Source organism: Bos taurus, chromosome 8 (genome assembly GCF_002263795.3).
Source record: "Bos taurus isolate L1 Dominette 01449 registration number 42190680 breed Hereford chromosome 8, ARS-UCD2.0, whole genome shotgun sequence".
Lineage (NCBI taxonomy): Eukaryota > Metazoa > Chordata > Mammalia > Artiodactyla > Bovidae > Bos > Bos taurus.
Genome location: NC_037335.1, coordinates 97,305,413 through 97,324,762, shown reverse-complemented (window position 1 = coordinate 97,324,762; position 19,350 = coordinate 97,305,413). Strand labels below are relative to the sequence as shown.

The 19,350-nt window shown below is 48.9% G+C and overlaps 1 long non-coding RNA gene across 1 annotated transcript in view; it reads right to left on the bottom strand.

Moving 5' to 3' along the window:
- LOC132346002 (uncharacterized) overlaps nucleotides 1-13,844 on the bottom strand; it is a 43,800-nt gene extending 29,956 nt beyond the window's left edge. Inside the window, exon 1 of the long non-coding RNA XR_009495674.1 lies at nucleotides 6,748-13,844. This is a non-coding gene — a long non-coding RNA (uncharacterized lncRNA). The remainder of the gene's footprint in view (nucleotides 1-6,747) is intronic.
- Nucleotides 13,845-19,350: the final 5,506 nt, after the last annotated feature.

Below are 19,350 nucleotides of genomic sequence, written 5' to 3'. Positions count from 1 at the left end.
GTCTCATGTAGGTGAATTCTGCTTCACAATGATAGGAAGAGCTGACATTGAAGGATCAAAAGTGATGTCACTATGAACACTTGGCCACCACAAGCCAGTTATCCCTGTGGTGACTTTTCTGACACCTCCTGCTTAAAACCCCAAAGATCAGAAGGATCGGGAGGCCCCACTTTCATGGTCTGTATTCATACTGAAAGTCAAGATCAAGCACGCTTTTGCCCTTCTGCTCCACGGGAGGTCTCTGTCCTCCCTGAGCTCACCTTAGGACACCTACATTACCACTTGACAGGTGTACCTGTACCTCGTGTAGGAGTCTTATGTACAAATGATTTCAACGATGTGACCAGGGACACGGCTGCTAAGTCAGAAGAGCAAGTAGATGTTTAAGAGCAGACCGAAAAGTTAGTGACCCAGGAGTGGGCTGGAGGCAGCTCTTAGGGGCGCTTTAACCAAAAATTCAGTGATCACACGCTAACTTGAAAATGGCCATGGTGGGAGTGAGTGGTCATCACTATAAAGGAAGGTTGGCTTTGCTTTTGTTTGTTTGAAGGATTGTTGTTAAATGTTTACCAGCACACCACTGCCTGGAGGACTTCCCCGAGGAGGAATATTTAATACAGATAATTTATAAGGAGATGGAAAGGTGCCCCAATTCCTCCTTCCTCCTTCCTTTCCACACCCTTTCCTCCAGCTTCATTGAACCAAATCAGGCCCCACCCTCCCTCTGTACACTTCTCTGCCCTCTGCCCTCTGCCCTCTGCCAGGAAGGTCCCTTTCCTCTTATCTCCCAGAGACGCTCTCACTCTTGGTGAATCTCTTTACAGACTGTGAATGCAAACACCTGCCCAGGACCCAATGCCAGCTGGACAAACTTGGGCACCCTTGTCAATTCAGAGCCTTGTTTTCTAGGCTGTAAAGTGGGGGAAACACGAGCTGCCCTGTCTGCTCCACAGAGTCTTGGGAGTGGAATAAGATGATCGAAGGGCCACCAAGGAGAGGTGAGAGCCAACAAAGGCATGCAATGAAATGCTGGCCAGCATAGCTGGGAGCTGGGTCAGAAACCATCGAAACCAATCATCTCAACTTACAGATGGGGAAACCAAAGTGCCATGGGCTAGCATGTTCCTTGGCTAGATTGTTGAGGTCAGTGGGAGAACATGATCTCGTGAGTGTCCCAGATTTCTCCTTGTGCCCACCATGGATGTGTGGGTGCTCCCAGGCCAGACCTCCCAGGAACCAGATTCTGGCATCAGTACAGAAGCAACAGCTGCCCCCAACTTCCCAGGCAGGAGGCCAAGGAGAGGAGGGCTGCCTCTCGAGGGAGGAGACAGCGAGGCATGCCAGTGCTATGCAGAAACCTGGTGGGGTAGGATGGGTCTTATTGCCTCACCTCAACCCCCCACCCCACAGAAGAAGGGAAGGAGGGAAGGCAAAGAGAAATGGGGCCTCACCAGGCGCCTCATCAGGCAGTAAGAGCTGGTCTACCGGGAGAGCTGGAACCTAGAAGCTCTCTCTGAGACCTCAGTGAGATGAGCATCATGACCATAAAGAGAGCTGTCAGGTGAGGTCAGGTCAATCCCACGTTAAATTTTGGGAAGCAGCCAAAAGGAGTTGACCTCGTACAACCCATGGTCATCAGCAAGGGCCCAGGCAGGAGGTGGATACCAAGAGCCTAAAAAGCAGGAGGGTGTGCCTGAGACCCCGCAGAAAAGGCTGCTGCCCTCATCTCACGCTTGCCAAAGAGTTCAGAGTAAGGATTTGATTGTCTTTCTAACGATGTTTCAACTACACAAGCTCTATGTCAATATATTCCCAATGCAAACCATCCGAACATGACATGCGAAGCAGAAACCTCCTGGATATCATTCCACCATGCTCCGCAGAAGATCACTTTTCTAAATTAATTTTTTGGGAGCACAGTTGGTTTACAGGGCTTCCTGGATGGCACTGCAATAAAGAATCCTCCTGCAATGCTGGTTTGATCCTTAGGTCAGGAAGATGCCTTGGAGGAAGGCATGGCCACCCATTCCAGTATTCCTGCCTGGAGAATCCCATGAACAGAGGAGCCTGATGGGCTACCGTCCATGGGTTTCAAAGAGTTGGACGTGACTGAAGCGACTGAGCACATAGGCATGGTTGATTTCCAGTGTTGTGTTAGCTTCAGGTGTACAGCAGAGTGAATCAGTTATACAGAAACACGTATCCATTCTTTTTCAGATTCTTTTCCCACATAGGTCACTGCAGAATGTTGGGTAGAGTTCCCTGTGCTACACGTGTAGGTTCCCCACCTACACATGTAGGTCCTTATTAGTTATCTATTCCATGAGGCTCATTTTAATGTGCATCCTTCCCAGCCCTTGTCTATGAGTTTATAATTTTTTTATTTACTGGGTCTTCATTGCTGCGTGGGCTTTTTCTCTAGTTGCGGCAAGAGGGGGCTACTCTATGTTGCAGTGTGAGGCATCTCACTGACATGGCTTATCTTGTTGCTGCTTAAGGACTGGCGAGCACAGGCTCAATAGTTGTGGCTCACAGGCTTAGTTGCTCTGCAGCATACGGGAATCTTCCCAGATCAAGGATTGAACTCAAGTCTTTTGCATCGGCAGGCCAATTCTTTACCACTGAGCCACCAGAAATGCCCCATCTGTGAGTTTATACCCATATATGTTCATGGGGAAATATGCGGCTGTGTGTGCAGTTTTGTATTCATGAAATCAACCTTACACACTATCCTGAATCTCACTATTTGCACTGAGATCACTGTGCACACACACATGTGCACACACACACACACATACACGGCAGAGCCATCACATTCCTTGTAAACCACCACATCTATCCACACAGTCTGGAGGAGTGTCAAAATTATCTGCTCCAACCCCCCCGTTAATGCACACATTAGACTGTTCCTAGTTTCCATTATTGAGCAACGTGCTAATGAACATCCTTTCACAAGCTTGTCACCAGGAAGCAAAGGAAATTGCATTTCACATATAGTATTTTTTATTTCATATTTTCTATTGCATATAATCAGATATATAAGGGTAAAACTTATTTTCAGTGCTGAGTGAGAAAATATGCACCTCAACCCACCCATCCCCCTCCCCCCCCCCCCCACACACACACACTCCCTGATTTTAAATCATTCTAGACAAATAAGTCAAAAAGCTCCTCCACCATCAGGAGCTGTGGCTGCGTGAACCCAAGACAGCACCGAGAATCATAATAAGTCGTTTCCGTCTCCACTTGCAAGGGCTCTGTACATTTTGTGTCCCCTTAGTCATCATTTGGGTGAGTTCTACATATTTATGCCTGTTCTTTTTTTCATCTGTCCTCATAAATCAATCCCTGCAGTCTCCTAATGAAAGCCAGCTTTTCAAACGAAACCATAGCCGGGTGTTTAACTAACTAAATATTGTTTTTCCCCCAGCACTGACAGAGAGGGGTGGGATGCGGCCTTGATAATTGTCCTCCCTTCCTCCAGCGACTCCAGGAAGCCACGTGCCGCCCCGGCACTGACTGATGGGGGCCCCAGGTGGGCGGCAGCTGTGGGTTTGGAGGGAGCGGCCATTGGGAGGTTTTCCCTTGCTCGCTGGACTTCGCCCTCTGCATCCCTGGGGATCCCCAGGATGTCCGTAAGTCACCCTTCCCTGGGCTACCCTTAATAAAAGAAGAAAAAGTGTGAAGCTGCCCCGGAGTGGCACCTAGCTGGCCACACACCCTCGAGGCAGCCTGCTCAGCTCTCCTTCCCTGGAGCCTGTCAACCTCCAGGCCCAGCTGTCACTGGAGAACAGAGGATGTCAGCTCTTGCCACTCTGCTTCCAGCAGCCTCCCACGGTGCCCTCAGGTGGCTACCCGTGTGGCCTCAAGGTAACAAGACTGACCTTGAACCTCATCTTGAACTGCCCTCAATCCTTCAACTGCCCTCACCATCTGCAGCGGGGCTTCTCAAACTGTGGTCCCTGGAAACTTGTCAGAATTTGCAAATTCGCAGCCCCCACCTCAGAATAAAGATCAGAATAAATAGATCAGCCTCTCTGGGGGTGGGGCCCAGCCCCTAAGTGTTTGGAGGAATCCTCCAGACAATTCTGATGAACACTCAGGTTTGAGAAGCGCTGACCTGCATGATGATTTCCAAGCTCCTAACTCAGACTCCCCAGCCCTCCATGCCCTGGCCCTGCCAGCGTCCCCAGCCCCCATCACTTTCTACTTTCCAGACAGAACTCAACGTTGTACGGGACAAACACACCCAGGTGGGTCTCTTCGTATCCCTAGGCTTGCTGTTCCTTCCACCTTCCATGCTCTCGCCCATCTGCCTCCACAAAGCAAATCCCAACACTAATTCTTTACATCCCAGTTCTGTGCTCTAGAAAGCCTTCCTTGACCTCTCCAAGAAGAGAAGAAAACACCTAACATTTATAGGGTGCTCATTATATACTGGGTACTGGTCCAAGAACTTGACTTTCACTTCTTTTTATTTTTTAGAACTTGACTTTCAAAAAAAGTTAAGTTTCTGGACTTCCCTGGTTGTCCACTGGTTAAGAATCCTCCCACCAGTGCAGGGGACACAGGTTCAACCCCTGGTCTGGGAAGATGCTACACGCCATGGGGCAACTAAGCCTGAGAGAGGCAACTACTGAAGCCCAAGGCTAGAGGCCGTGCTCCGCAACGAGCAGCCACTGCAGTGAGCAAGCCCCTGCTCCCCGCAACTAGAGAGCGCCTGTGAGCAGCAATGAAGACCCAGCACAGCAGAAAAAAAAGAAAAGAGTTAAGCATCTCAACAAATCTACCAGGAAGATATTATGACTCCCATTTTACAGATGAAGAAACAGAGGCCCAGAAAGCTTAAATAATTAGCTCAAGTTAGTTAAGTGGTGAAATAGGCATTTGAACCCTCAGCCCTGTGGCTTTGAACCTTTTGCTCTAGTGCCTCCTGTGATATACCTAGCCTGGTAGTTTCCATGGGTCACCCCAGGCCCCCCAGAACACGCCTGTCACCCTGCCTCAAAACAGCCCTTCAGGTGTGTGGAGAAAACTCTCAGGTCCCACCCAGAACTGCTCTTCCCCAGGCCAACACCCGCCGTTCCCTCCACTGGCCTCCACGTGACTGGGCTCTGTAATCACAGCTGCCAGTCAGATCGCACAGCTGGCTCCGGGACCGAGGAAGCTTCCACACTCTCCTCTCACTGGCTGCCTTTGATTTCTCTGATTTCCTGTTTCAAATCACAGGACCCAAGCCTTTGCATCAAGAATGATGACATGACATGCATGCTTTCTGAAAAATCTCATTTTCTAAAGGCATTTCCTATTGATTTCCTTCCTTATTGAGGTCCCTCCCAGCCTGACTCGTGTTTAAAAAGGAAAAAAAAAAAGGAAGAAAGAGGGGAAAAAAAAAGAAATCTATGTTTTTCCAAGCTCAGAACTGGCTGCCTGGGTCACCCTATGGATGAGCTGCTCAACCAGTGTTTCCCAAAACCACACGCCTTGGAACCATCTATGCAAATCCAACTACCAAAACTCCCTTTAAAAACTCCTCCCTTCAGCATCTGAGTGGGCTTTGTGGCAGTCATGTCTCTTGGGGAATTCTCTGGATTGAAAGATCAGCCTTGAGACCGAAAGGACCAATTCTCACCTTTCCTCCACTTAGGAAGCCTAGTTTTCTCATCTTAGGGACCCATTGCCGCATCTTTCAAACACCCCCATGTTTCACTTGAAGGGAGTCTTGGCTTTGGGGTCTGATAAGCCTGAGCTTGAACAGCAGTTCCTTGTTATCTGGGCAGCTTAGAAGAAGGCATGCAACCTCTCTGATCCAGTTTTATCGTTTGTAAAATGGGGGTAAAGATAATGTTGTAGTAGTGTCCTAAAGTGAAGTGAAGTGAAAGTTGCTCAGTCATGTCCGACTCTGCGACCCCATGGACTAGTCCATGGCATTCTCCAGGCCAGCATACTGGACGGAGTAGGTAGCCTTTCCCTTTTCCAGGGGATCTTCCCAACCCAGGGATCGAACCCAGGTCTCCCACATTGCAGGCAGATTCTTTACCCACTGAGCTACAAGCGAAGCCTAATAATGTCCTGCTGCTGCTAAGTCACTTCAGTTGTGTGACCTCATAGACGGCAGCCCACCAGGCTCCCCCGTCCCTGGGATTCTCCAGGCAAGAACATTGGAATGGGTTGCCATTTCCTTCTCCAATGCATGAAAGTGAAAAGTGAAAGTGAAGTCGCTAAGCCGTGTCCGATTCTTAGCAACCCCATCGACTGCAGCCTACTAGGCTCCTCTGTCCATGGGATTTTCCAGGCAAGAGTACTGCAGTGGGGTGCCATTGCCTTCTCCGAATAATGTCCTAGGGCTGTGGTAATAAATGAGCACAGATGGGGTGGCTGAAAACAACAGAAATGTACTCTCACGGTTCTGGAGGCCAAGAGTCCAAAAGCAAGGCGTTAGCAGGGCTGCACTCCCTCTGAAGTCCCCCGGAGGAGGACCCTTGCTTGCCTCTTCCAGCTTCTGGTGATCCAGGTGTTCCCTGGTTTATAGTGGCATCACCCCAACCTCTGCCTCCATCTTCACGTGGTCTTCTCCTTCCCTTCTCCTCTGCCTTTATCCCACCTACCCACTCCCTGTCCTGGGAAGCTGGTCTCCTGAGCTGACTGCTTGCAGCTGGCCCAAGGCCACTAACGGTCATATTAACAAACTATATGTAGTCATGCTTTAGGAAGCCCTCTTAACATAGACAGACCCATTCAACTCACATCAAGAGTCTGGTTGGTATTTCAAGGCAGGTACTCCATTTATCCCCACATTACAGATGGGTCCATGGAGGCTGGGAGAGGTTATATCACTTGCTAGGCCCACTCAGCTGCTGTTAGTGTGTTAGTTGCTTAGTTGTGTCCGCCCTCTTTGTGACCTCATGGACTGTAGCCCACCAGGCTCCTCTGTCCATGGGATTTCCCAGGCAAGAATACTGGAGAGTGTTGCCATTTCCTCCTCCAGGGGATCTTCCCAACCCAGTGATCGAACTCAGGTCTCCTACATGGCAGGCGGATTACCGTCTGAGCCACTCAGCTGGTAACCGATACCAAGTGAAGCTCTCAAATTTCCCTGAACTCTAATGTATAAGCAAAGGGTGATGCTGAGGATGATGCCCAGCTCTGAGTTGTCTGGAGGTGCCAAGAATGCAGGGAGATGACTGCCCAAGAGATGCCATCCCTGCCAAAGGTCAATATCAGCTTCTGCCTTTGCTGCTTGCCAGAACTTAAGTGTAGACAATGCAGCCATCCGCCCAGGCTGCATTAAGGCACCAGGCCACCTGAACCTTCCATTCATATCTGAATAACTTCATAGTTGAAGTTCTTGTTTCAGAGTCTTGCCATGGTCTAAGGAGTCAGGTGGGAAATAATCTCAAAACCACAAGTGCCTGGCCTAGGATAGGTGTCCTGATAAAGTTTTGCAGGAGGAAAGGAAGAAGGAAGGTCTGCCTGGGTGGTAAGCAGTCCAGTTCAGATGCTCATTCACAAGCTGTGTGGTATTAGGCATGTACCAAGCCCTCTCTGTGCCTCAACCTGGCAACATGTGGGCAGAGTAGGGTTTGGATAAGATGATTGCTCAGCCTTTCAATCTCATCCATTCTAGGAATCCCAGATTCTAACTCCTCTGTACCATCTGGCTTGTCTGAAGAAGACAAATGGACACGAAATAAAGCTGAGTCATGGAATCTCAAACCTCTTGGTTTCTTCTGCTTTCTAAGCTGAGTTTTGTTGCTTTGGGCTTCCCAGGTGACTCAGTGGTAAAGAATCTGCCTGCCAAGCAGGAGACATGGGTTCTATCCCTGGGTCGGGAAGATTCCCCTGGGGAAAGAAATGACAACCCACTCCTGTATTCTTGCCTGGGAAATCCCATGGACAGAGGAGCCTGGCAGGCTACAGTCCACGGGGTTGCAAAGTGTCAGACTTAACTAAGTAACTAAACAACAACAACAGTATGTTGCTTCCCATATCGATAAGATGGAAGTAAGGATGTATATTTCCTAGTTAGCTTTCCCTGCTTAGCTGCGTGATCTTGATCAAGTTATCTAACCTCTTCAAGCCTCAGTTTCCTCATCTACGCATGGGAAAAACAGCAATATCTATGTTATTGGGTTCAGCTTCCCAGGTGGATCAGTGGTAAAGAATCCACCTGCCAATGCAGAAGATTCAGGAGATGCAAGTTCAATCCCTGGGTCAGGAAGATCCCCTAGAGGAGGAAATGGCAACCCATTCCAGTATTCTTTCCAGGATAATCCCATGAACAGAGGAGCCTGGCAGGAGGGTTACTGTCCATGGGGTCGCAGAGTCAGACACAACTGAAAGACTGAGCATGCACACAGGTTATTGTGTTACTGTGAGTGTTACATATGCAGAGTCATTGATACAGCGTCAGGTACATGGGAAACACCCAAACCATATCATATCACCGGGCCACATAGATTGCAACTCAAATGTAGTTCAGCCACGAAATCTTTCTGCAGACCATGTTGGTCGATTTGATCCCCTTCCTCAGTCTCTAAAGCTGGCCTGGGAGCATCCCTCCTGCTACCTTCCTGGGCCTCCCAGTTTGCAGCTGAGGCCAGGAAGATTCTCGAGGAGCTTGAAGCCCAGAGAAGGAGGTGGACAGGGAGGGCCCTGCACGAACCGACTGCCACAAGGGGATATGCCAGCAAGTTCCTTCTAGAAGTGGCTTTGGGCGTTAACCTCGATAATGAGGTAATCGCTAGATCACTTGTGTGTGCATCCACGGGTGCATGTGTGTGTACGTGTGTGCATGTGTGTGTTGTGTGGAATTTGTGGGGAGCTGTGTGTCCAAGTTGACCCGAGCCTGGCGCTTCCTCTTCTGGGCTACATAACCTCTGCTAGTCACTTCCTCTCCCACAGCCTCAACCATCCTCTCATAAGCAGGGAAATGTTAGGATGATTCAGTGATATAAAGGGAAAGGGAGCTTAGAGTTCAATGAATAAGTGCTTTCTGTCCTTAAATCTGGAGAAGGCAATGGCACCCCACTCCAGTACTCTTGCCTGGAAAATCCCATGGATGGAGGAGCCTGGTAGGCTGCAGACCATGGGGTCGCTAAGAGTCAGACATGACTGAGCGACTTCACTTTCACTTTTCTCTTTCATGCACTGGAGAAGGAAATGGCAACCCACTCCAGTGTTCTTGCCTGGAGAATCCCAGGGACGGTGGAGCCTGGTGGGCTGCCGTCTATGGGGTCACACAGAGTCGGACACGACTGAAATGACTTAGCAGTAGCTCCTTAAATCAGGGCAGACTGCGAATCTTTCAGATTGGGGCTGTGGTGGAGGGCGGGGGCGGGGGGCGTGTCCCAAGCTCCAGAGCACCCCCACAATCCTATCAGCTAGGCCGATTTCCCTAGAGGGTACGCTTGCTGGTTCATTCATTCTCTTATTCATTCAACAGTTACCGAATCCCTCCTTGAACTGGAGGCTCTACATACCGTTGTGATTCAGAGACAAACAAGACCTGACCCTCCCTGGAGGAGCCCACTGGCCAGTGGGGAGACGGGCCCATCCATAGATAATGGTTTGGCATCCAGTGACAACCGCCATGGAATCTGAGTGGAGGGCAAAGCATGCAGGAGGGAGAGGCTGGCTCTTGTGGTTGGGGGGAGTAGGAAAGCCTTTGGAGAAGAGGAAGCCTTGCGTCTGGGCCTCCAGGTTGGGGGAGCTCACCAAGCAGTGGAGGGAGGGAGAGGATATTCCCAGCAGAGAGGCAGCTCTACCAGCATGGCAGCCTGGAGGGCTGTGGGGTGTCAATTGAGTGATGGGGAATATTAGCAAGCAAGTGAGGTGAGTTGGGTCAGGAGCAAAAGGGGCCACATGGCCATTGCCAAGGAATCTAGACAAAGAAAATCAGAGGCATACAAGATCTGACTTTGTCCACAGTGCCGTCTGCAGACCTACAGATCAGCATCACCAGGAGCTAGTTAGAAATGCACCTCTGTCAAATCCTCAGGTCGTATACCTGAAACTTCCACAGTGCTGCGTGTCAATTGTATCAGTGGACTGAATCAGGAGCTATGGGGGGTAGTACCAAGAAGTCTGGATTTTACCAAGGCCTCCAGGTGATCCTGAGGCAAAGTATAGCCTAAGAACACTAATATCGAGCGTAATAAAGATCTGCCTCTGTTTACAGAGCCCCTACTTCGTGGTAGACACTAGGCTAAGTCCTTTATGCGTTTATCTGATTTAATCCTCGCAACAAGCCTATGAGGTGGGTCTATCATTATCCCCATTTTATAGGAGATAAAACTGAGGCTCACAGAAGTAACTTGCTTGAGGTCATGAAGCCACTAAGTAGCAAATCTGGGATTTTTAACTCAAACTGTGAAGATTCTTAGGCACCACCCAGAAAAAGGTGGTTCACCTTAGGAGTTTCTGATGCTAGGAGGTGAGAAGGAGCATCAGAGAACCTGAGATTTTGGGGGACTAAACAACAGGATCCATTGACCTTGATAGATATGGGGAGAGAGCAAGAATAGACAAGGAAGACCCTTAGCTCCCTAGGCTGAGAAATTGAGGGAGGGGAGATACAGGAGCATCAGGGAAGAGAGGAGGCGTACCACTGATTGTGCAGAGCATAAAGGGAACATCAAAGATGCAAAATGTTCCCATGAAAACTGGAAAACAGGGTTGCTATCTACCTCTTGGTGGGTGGTATCACCATAGGTATATTGGATCAGACTGAGAAGAATACTCGGCTCAACTTACTACAGTTTAGGAGTGTCAAATTTTAGGGGGGCTAAGTTACCGCAAGATTTATGAGTGTATAGGGAAGGGATAGGGACATTGTTCCCACCATGAGCAGCAGTGAGGGAACCCCCCAAGTCTTTGAGACTCGTCCAGTTCCCCAAGGACATACGGACCTCGATGTGACCTTTCACTGGGTCTTGAAAAGAGAGGGTGAAAAGCCTACGCTGCCAGGAGAGGGTGACAGAGCAATTAATAAGGCAGATTCTAAAGCTTCTGAAATGCGAGGATCCAGGTGCTAAATTCATCTGTTCTAAAGATGAGAAAACAGAAACCCCTCTTTTGGTTCCTATTTGGGTAAAGCTGGACATAAATCATTCTTTGAAAAGGTGTCGTTGGTGCCTTTGGTCGGAGGGGCTCAGGCCCTTTCCAAACAGCGCCTCATTAATCCTGGCAAACACCAGGAGAGAAAGTCCGACCGGCGGCATCTTTTGTGTAACTGAACAGATGAGACCTGGCCTCCAACTTAAAGACCCGGCCAGGTTCCAGGTGGATCTGGCACAAGACCTTCCTCAATGATGTTAGTTTAGCTACCCTGCCCTGTGGGGTTGGGGGAGGGGGAGCTGTCAAGGAGTGAATGTATGTTGTGTGTGTGTGTGTGCGCGCGTGTACTCTCTGTGTGCTTTTAGCCTTCTTAATTATCTCAGTCCAGGAAAAGTAAGTGAGGCCACAGCAGCTGAAGGCTGGGTGACATGTTACTGGGAAGTTCATATTCTCTTTTGAAAATGCCGGATTTTTACCAAAAAATACATATACATATATAATCCCATTTTCTTGGGGAGCTTGTCCTTGATAAATGCCTCTTGTTTATTTTCAGGCCTTCCACATGTGTGGGCTTTATTGCAACGTGTAGTTCTAACCCCTGAAAAGGGGGGAGAGGGAGACAGGGACAGGGAATGAGAGGAAAAGTGCAAGCCCCAACGACAGACACCCAAGGGCAGAGTGTGCGCCGCGGGGTCTGTGTGGGGGCTGAGTACGGTTTGTTGTTTCAAAGTCAGAGAAAATCTAAAAGTACCAGGTGTCTTAGAAACGGAAACATTTGATGTGATCTGTCCTTTTCTTTTTAATGCAGAAGGAAAAGGAAATAAAAGAGAAAGAGAATGCAAATAAAGAGAAAGGGAGACACAGAAAGCGAGAAGGAAGGAAAAAAACAAAGAAAAAGAGAGAAAGAGAAAACAGGAGAGAGGAAAGGCCGGCAGAGAGGCGATGGCGAGCGAGCGCCAGCCGCGCGGCGATCCAGGGCTCCCTACCCGGGATCGCCGAGCGCTTTCCGCCGCGGCCGCGGGCTCGGAGCTTTTAAGGGTTTCTAATCCTGGAAGGCTGTCTGACATCACCCCGTTTCTTGTCGGCTGATGTTTCGTACAAGCCTCTCATTTCCTCAGTGTTTTCAGAGCACCAATTACTGCAACAATCTCGTGTTTATGTTTGCCCTCTCTCCTGCCTCGCTGGCCCTCCGCCTGGAGCCTCGGCTGCTCTCCGACGCGGGGAGCCCAAGGGGGCTGAGGGTGGGGGGAGCGGGTGAGGGGGGAGACCTGGATCGGGCATTGCAGAAAAAGGGAGGGGTCCCCCTTAATTTTTTTTCATTGACTTCAGCACCATGTGATCAGGAAGTCTGGCCTCCCTCCATTTCCCCTCCCGACTAAAGGGAAACATTGTGTAGCAGCCGCCGCGGCCACTGGTGGGATGGCCTTCGCCGCCTGACGTAGGGAGATAAAAATAACCGGCATATTTAAGGCAGGAGCAGGAATCCCGGCGCTCACACGCGGCCTGGTCAGTTCCCGAGGCCGGCCGGGCGCCGGGCCTGCGGGGAGGTCCGCGCGCGCTCCTCGCGCAGGGGAGCCACCGCGAGTGCCATCGCCGGTGACCTGCGGGCCCGGGCCCGTCACCCGGGCCCGCCGAGCCTCGCAGGGTCCCCGAGAGAGGCCGGCAAGGCTGGCTGGTCGCCGGCAGCCTGGCTTGGGCCGCTGGCCTGGCTTCTGTGTCCTATGGCCTGCTTTCCTGCAGATGGGAAGATGCTGTGGCAGACGGAGGGGGACGCGGAGCCTGACGCTGAGCCGGAAGGCACAGACTGAGCTGCCACTAAAACAGCCCCAGTCATACACCCAATGGTCCACACACCCGCGAGGCCTCCTCTGCAGTCTCTTAAACGCTGGAACTGCTTGTTGCAAAGCAGGACTGGAAACAAACAAGAACCAGCTCAGCAAAGAAAATGGGGCGGATCCTTGCAGAGTTCAGCAATTTCAGAGGAGAATACAGGCTTCCCAGGAGAGTGCTACCTAGCCACCCACCCACCTGAGGCCCCTACAGGTTTCCCCAGAACTCCTCACCACTGCCCTCGTTCTGACCTGTCCAGGGACCTAGAAAATGAAAAAGGAGGAAGTGTTGCTGCCCCCAGATGAGTCCACATCCTGGGTCTCCCCAGGAAAAGCCGCGGGGAACAGGGCTCTACCCTGTATGGCACCTACCACAAACGACCCCGTATGGGAGGTTCCATTATCCCTATTTTACATGAAAGGAAACTGAGACTCGGAGGTGAGATGATTGTCCATGTCCGCTCGTGGGGAACACGCCACCTCAGTCACCTCCCTCAACTGCATGTACATGGCCACATCGATGTATCATTCTGGAAACCACCTTCCATCTTCCTCCTACTCCCTAAAGAAAATTAATACCAAGCAAAACAGTGTTGCTGAGTTTTCCACTGACCTGTGAAATCACAGTTTTGCCCTTGTGCTGGGCCACAAAGAAGTTTTTATTTCTAATTAATAATGGGAAATCTCCCAGCCTTCTGATGTCTAAAGGAGCAAGATATTTCAAATTTTCTGGCAGCTTTTCACCTAACCAACGATTCTGATGAAAAATGAAATGATACTCACCCTTATTTTTTTTTTTTTTTGGCATTACAGAGATAACAAATAGCTATTTTCTGGAAGAGGCAAACAAGTTTCATTTAGGGAACTTGAGGAATTTGGCCACCCATGAGGCAAGAAACCCCACCGTCTGCATGGTCATTGCCAGACCGAATGCCCAGCACACTCCCTGACAAAGTATTCAACCAGAATCCTTGGACCAAGTGAAAAGTGGGTTGTGCAGAAGTGAGGGGAAGCTCCCAGAGACATGTTCGGGTGATATGTGTTGGTGTTACTTGTGGCGACTGTAGAAGCGTGACCACATTTAGTCCTTGCAGTAAACCTAGGAGGAAGACAGGGTTATTTATCCTTGCTTGGCTGTAGAGAAACTAGCACAGAGAGAAATTACCCAAAGTAACACCGTTAGAAAGTACCAGTGCTGAAATTCGAACCTAAGGAGTCTGACTGCAGAAGCCAAGCCCTTAACCACAAGGCTAAAGCCAAAGAGATGCCATGAGACGTCGGAGAAAGGGGCCCACCAGTTACTAAACAACCCTCTGGCTCAAGTTCCATGCTTGCTCCTGGGTTTATGGGGCTCATACCACATGTTCCAGGCCCTCAGACAGGTGAGTCCGGAAGCAAGGCTTCCATGTAGACAGTCCTACTTCTCATTGTCTCTACATTTCCAACCTCAACTCTCACAAATGCCTGTTCAACTGTTCCTCCTGAGTGAAGCCTTCTTGGGCCACTGCCAATGCAGCTTGTCAACTTCCCTTCCCATCCTCCACTGGACATTGCTGATGACTGCATTAAATTACCTGTCACCTGTCACAGCTCCTTGCTCACTGGCCAGCTTTCCCACTGGTTGGAGAGCACTGGGAGAACAGAATTAAGGTCTGGTTCAGCTCTGTATTCAGACTTGTATCCCAACAGAAGTTCAGGGCATGGTGGCCACTCACTAAATGTTGGCTAACTAGTGAATGAGTATGCATTACGCCCCCACTAGTCTTCTAACAATACAGGCTGCCATCATCACCGCTCCCAATTTTCTCTACCTCAGCACCCCTCTCTGTTGCACCACGGAATTTGTCACAGTCTGTAATTCAGTCTGTGTCCTTCCCCTCCCCCCAGTAATCCATACATTCAGGAGCCACTTCTGTTTTCCCACCAAGGTACTCCCTACATCTATTAAGAGGCCACACACATGTGGGCACTCAGTAAACACTTGTGAATAAGTGAATGAATCTACACTCTTTAGAGCAATCCTTACCTTTCCAGTATAATAAGTTTATTCCAGTGTCAATCATAATTGAGCAAAGCCACTTGAAATAATGTCACTGCCAGATTGTATTCATAAAGTAAGTGCTTTTTGTTCAGTGACCACTTCAAATCCAAGTCTCATCCATATTGATGATAAGACTTAAAAGGGGGGGTTGTTGAATGAGGTCCTTCTTCTCACACAATGTGGGCTCCAGTGACCACTATAGTTGCAACTACACACAGACTCCTTTTATGCCCCTCTGTTTTCATTAGCTCGGGTAACTTGCCAAAGAGTGATCCTTTTGGGCTGAAATTTTCCATGCTGGGTCTTGGCACAAGGTGAATTTTGGGGGAAAGTTTGAATAAAATCCCTTCAGCCATTTTTTAGTTTGATGAGGATTTAAAAAAAAAAAATGACATTTTTTTCTTGCCTTTAATTGGAGACATTTTTAGGACACAGGAAACTCCAAACCAGTTGAACTTTGAAAACTTGAAACTCATGTCTAAGCCCATCTAAGGAAACTGTGGGGTGATTTGGGATTCAAAAAAATTTTTTAATAAAAAAAAAAACTAAGAAGTAATTGAAAAATCTCTTTACAGCCTTAGAAATCAAGACATTTTTTCCCACTTGGGCTACATAAGTCTTTCTATGATTCTAGCAAATTGTAAAAGCTCAGAGCTGTTCAGAAGGGATCATAAAACTTGGATTTCAGTTCCTCTGCCATGACAGATGATATTAGGCCCCTTTTCTCTTTTGTCTCAAGAAGCTTCTCATAGTGTCATACCAGGAATATAGGATTTAAACAATAGTCTCAGAAAACAAAAAAACTGAGGTTCCTGGAATGAAAGGACCACTCCTTCGAAGCCAAATCTACAACTTGCTTTCCAAAGCTTTCTTAGACAAATGCTAACCAAAATATTCTATCTTACATTGGACTTTCTCACTACTCACGTCAATACCAGATTCTTGCTTTCTTATTCACTGGAAACTACCTTAGACTAGCCATCTGCTAGTTCTTACCACAGAATTATTTTCAAAGAACAGCAGTAGGCTGGCAAATCAGGAAGATCTGCGTTTGACTCTCTGCTCTGATATTTACCAAGCAAATACCTTAACCTCTTGAAAACTGAGTTTGCTCGCTTGTTGAACCGGGATAATATTTACTCAGTAGTTATCATAAGGATTAATTTAGGTCCAGTCTCCCCACAGTGCATAGTACATAATATGTGCTCAATAAATGGCACACTTTCTGCCCCTCCCCCATCCGCTGTTGACTCACATTTATCTTGTCTTTATACCACCTAGTTGGCATCTCATGTCTCTGGTTCTCAGTTCATCCGGGTGTCTAGTGCAACCTGAGGCACACGGTCATTTCTTAGCAGAGACGTTGTTGTTGTTCAGTCGTTCAGTCGTGTCCTACAGTTTGCAACCCCATAGATTGCAGCACGCCAGGCTTCCCTGTCTTTCACCATCTCCCGTGACTTGCTCCAACTCATGTCCATCAAGTTGGTGATGCCATCCAACCATCTCATCCTCTGTTGTCCCCTTTGCCTCCTGCCCTCAATCTTTCCCAGCATCAGGGTCTATTCTAATGAGTTGGCTCTTAGTGGTCAAAGTATCAGAGCTTCAGCACCAGTCCTTCCGATGAATAGTCAGGACTGATTTCCTTTCGGATTGACTGGTTTGATCTCCTTGCTGTCCAACCGACTCTCAAGAGTATTCTCCAACACTACAGTTCAAAAGCATCAATTCTTCAGCAGAGACACACAGGACGAAATCAGTGAAGTGCCGGCTGTTTCCATCAATGCTGTGTATTTCCAACAACACAAGCATATTTTCTGTCTTTACCTATTTCCTTGTCTTTCTCTCTTACCAGAAGAATCTCATCCACCTTTGTAAACCCAGGATGTAGCTGGGTAAGTGAGTGGATAAACACACCAGTCAAGGCCTCTTGTTCCTTTACATGATCTGTATCCTGAATCTTGGCCTCAATTTTCAAGTAATTTTATTTTTTAGCTCAGGTATTGCCAGACAGCCCAGATTTGTTTGGCCTGCTCACTGACCTTGGTTGTGTATTCCGAATCAGCCGCATCTCAAACGATCCTCTCTCCTTGCAGTTTGATTTAGCAGTGAGCAGGCAGGGAACCTTCCACTGAAGTCCTTTGTTGGGGCTAAAACTGCCCCTGTTTGAATTTCCCTACTCCACAGACATAAAACCACTTCAAAAGAGGAAAGCACTGTAGGAACTCAAAAGGAAACAGGAGGGGGACTTCCCCGGTGGTCCAGTGGTTAAGAGTCCACCTGCCAATGCAGGGTCCATGGGTGTGATCCCTGGTCTGAGAACTAAGATTCCACATACCCTGGGGCAACTAAGCCCATGGGCCACAACTAGTGAGCCCGCGTAGCCTAGAGCCTGTGCCCGTAACAAGAGAAGCCACCCAGAGAGGAGTCCGTGTGACGCAACGAAGGCCCAGCACAGACATAAATAAATACATACGTTTAAAAGGAAGAAGGAGGGAAAGACGGGGGAAGGGGGAGAACCCAGCTTAAGTCAGCACACCTCCACCACCACCCCTAAAATAATGTCTATCTGATCATTTGTTTATTTTCTTCTGCAAGATTGGGTAGCCTTCTTGCCTCTTCTTTAATAGTTAATTTTTTTTTAATTAAAGATAATTGCGTTCCAACCCTGTGCCATTTCTTTCGGCACATATTGTATTTCGTCCTCATCTCATTTTATAGGTGGGAAGCAAGCTCAGAGAGTTTAGGAACCTTGCCTCCAGTCAGACATCAAGATGCCCTGGTGCATTATAAAAGCCTTTCTGCTTTACAAGGTTTCTCCAGTATTATCCACCACTTCACGTCCTTCCCTTGTAACACCCAACCCTACACATGTGCTCGCACACTTGCACATACTCACAATTAATTGTGTTTCATAGAGTCGAAGAAGCCTTGAAATAAACAGGGGAGATGAGTACCATTAGGCAAAAGATAACCCCAAATCCACTACAGGATTAACTTTGAGGGTGGAGGGGAATGCAATCAGAAAAGAGTGCATAGAAAGCTTCAGCTGTTGTTTGGTCCAATTTTACCTCTTAAGCAGGGTGGTATTTATATGGGTGCTTCTTGTTGGAGTCTATAAATGTTCATTTGTCTTAAATATGTCACAATATGTTTTTTGAAGATTAAGCAGCATCGCCTGGTGCTAACTCTCAGTTCTGGCCATTCACACACACACACACACACACACAGAGTCATGCTCGGTACACACTCATCCACTGACAAGCACACTCAAGCACCGACACACACTACACATAAACATTTGCACGTTCACCTACACGTGTTCAGTCGTAAGAACCCATGCATTCAAGTAGACACACTCACACACGTACAGTGCCTGCCACCACTTCTCCACTCCCTGAGTCGGGGGCAGCAGGGTCCACACAGGGACCCTGAAACCTGGGCACAGAAATGACACCAGCTGAGGGATGGGCCCACAGGGGCAGAGGGCAGGCTGAGGATGCACGAGGCTGCTTTTGGGGGCTGACTCAGCTGATAGGACCAGCGTGCAGTGTTCTCCCTCTGCAGCTCAGCTGGGAAGGGACAGAGTTAAGGAGCACGGGGAAGGCGCTGGTCTTTCGCAGTTCAGGGTGGGAAGCAGTGACTTGTGTGGGAAACAACCTCCTCAGAAACCATAGCAACACCCATTTGGCGGCTGGGATTGGACCCTGACCAGACGTTTATTAAGCAGCCTCATAAGCTGTGGTCTCCAGAAGAACAATACCAAACTGATCAAATGTTAATAGCTTCAATCTGTTCCTCCTCCCAGAACTCCCGCCCCACCCCCCTCTCTCTGGTCTTTGCCTTTCTGCTTCCCCGGCCTCAGCTGAAAACCACCTCTGCCGCTAGCCAGCCCAGAGCTCCAGTTCAAGTCCAGATCATGAGGTGCAGGTGACTTAGGCAGGTCAACCAGGGATAGACCCTGAGGGTCCAAAGAGGTGAGCCGGCTCCAGGATCGTCTGATCCAGTCGGTCTCAAAGTGGCCGCCCTTGAGAATTACCTGGGGATCATGTTTCTGAAAAAAGGCAATGTGTGGATGCCACCCTAGTCCAGTTAAATCTGAATCTCTAGGGGGTGGTCATTTGGATTCTGTAAAACCCTCTAGAGAATTCTCATATGCAGTCAGGGTTCAGAGTCCCTGAATTACTCTGACCGCGCCCCCCCACCACTGTAGAGGTAGGAGTGGGGGAGCCCAGAGAGAGAGAGGGACTGGCCCAAGGCCCAGGGCTGGGGAGACACCAGTCTTAGAACAGAGCCCAGACATCCTCCTGCCAGCTTAGCTGTCTGTTCACTTGCCTGGGCCACAGCATTCCGTGTGAGTCTGAAAAATGTGTTTCTCCCCTTGACTCACCATGAATCCTGCTCTTTTCTGCCTGGAGCTGGAAA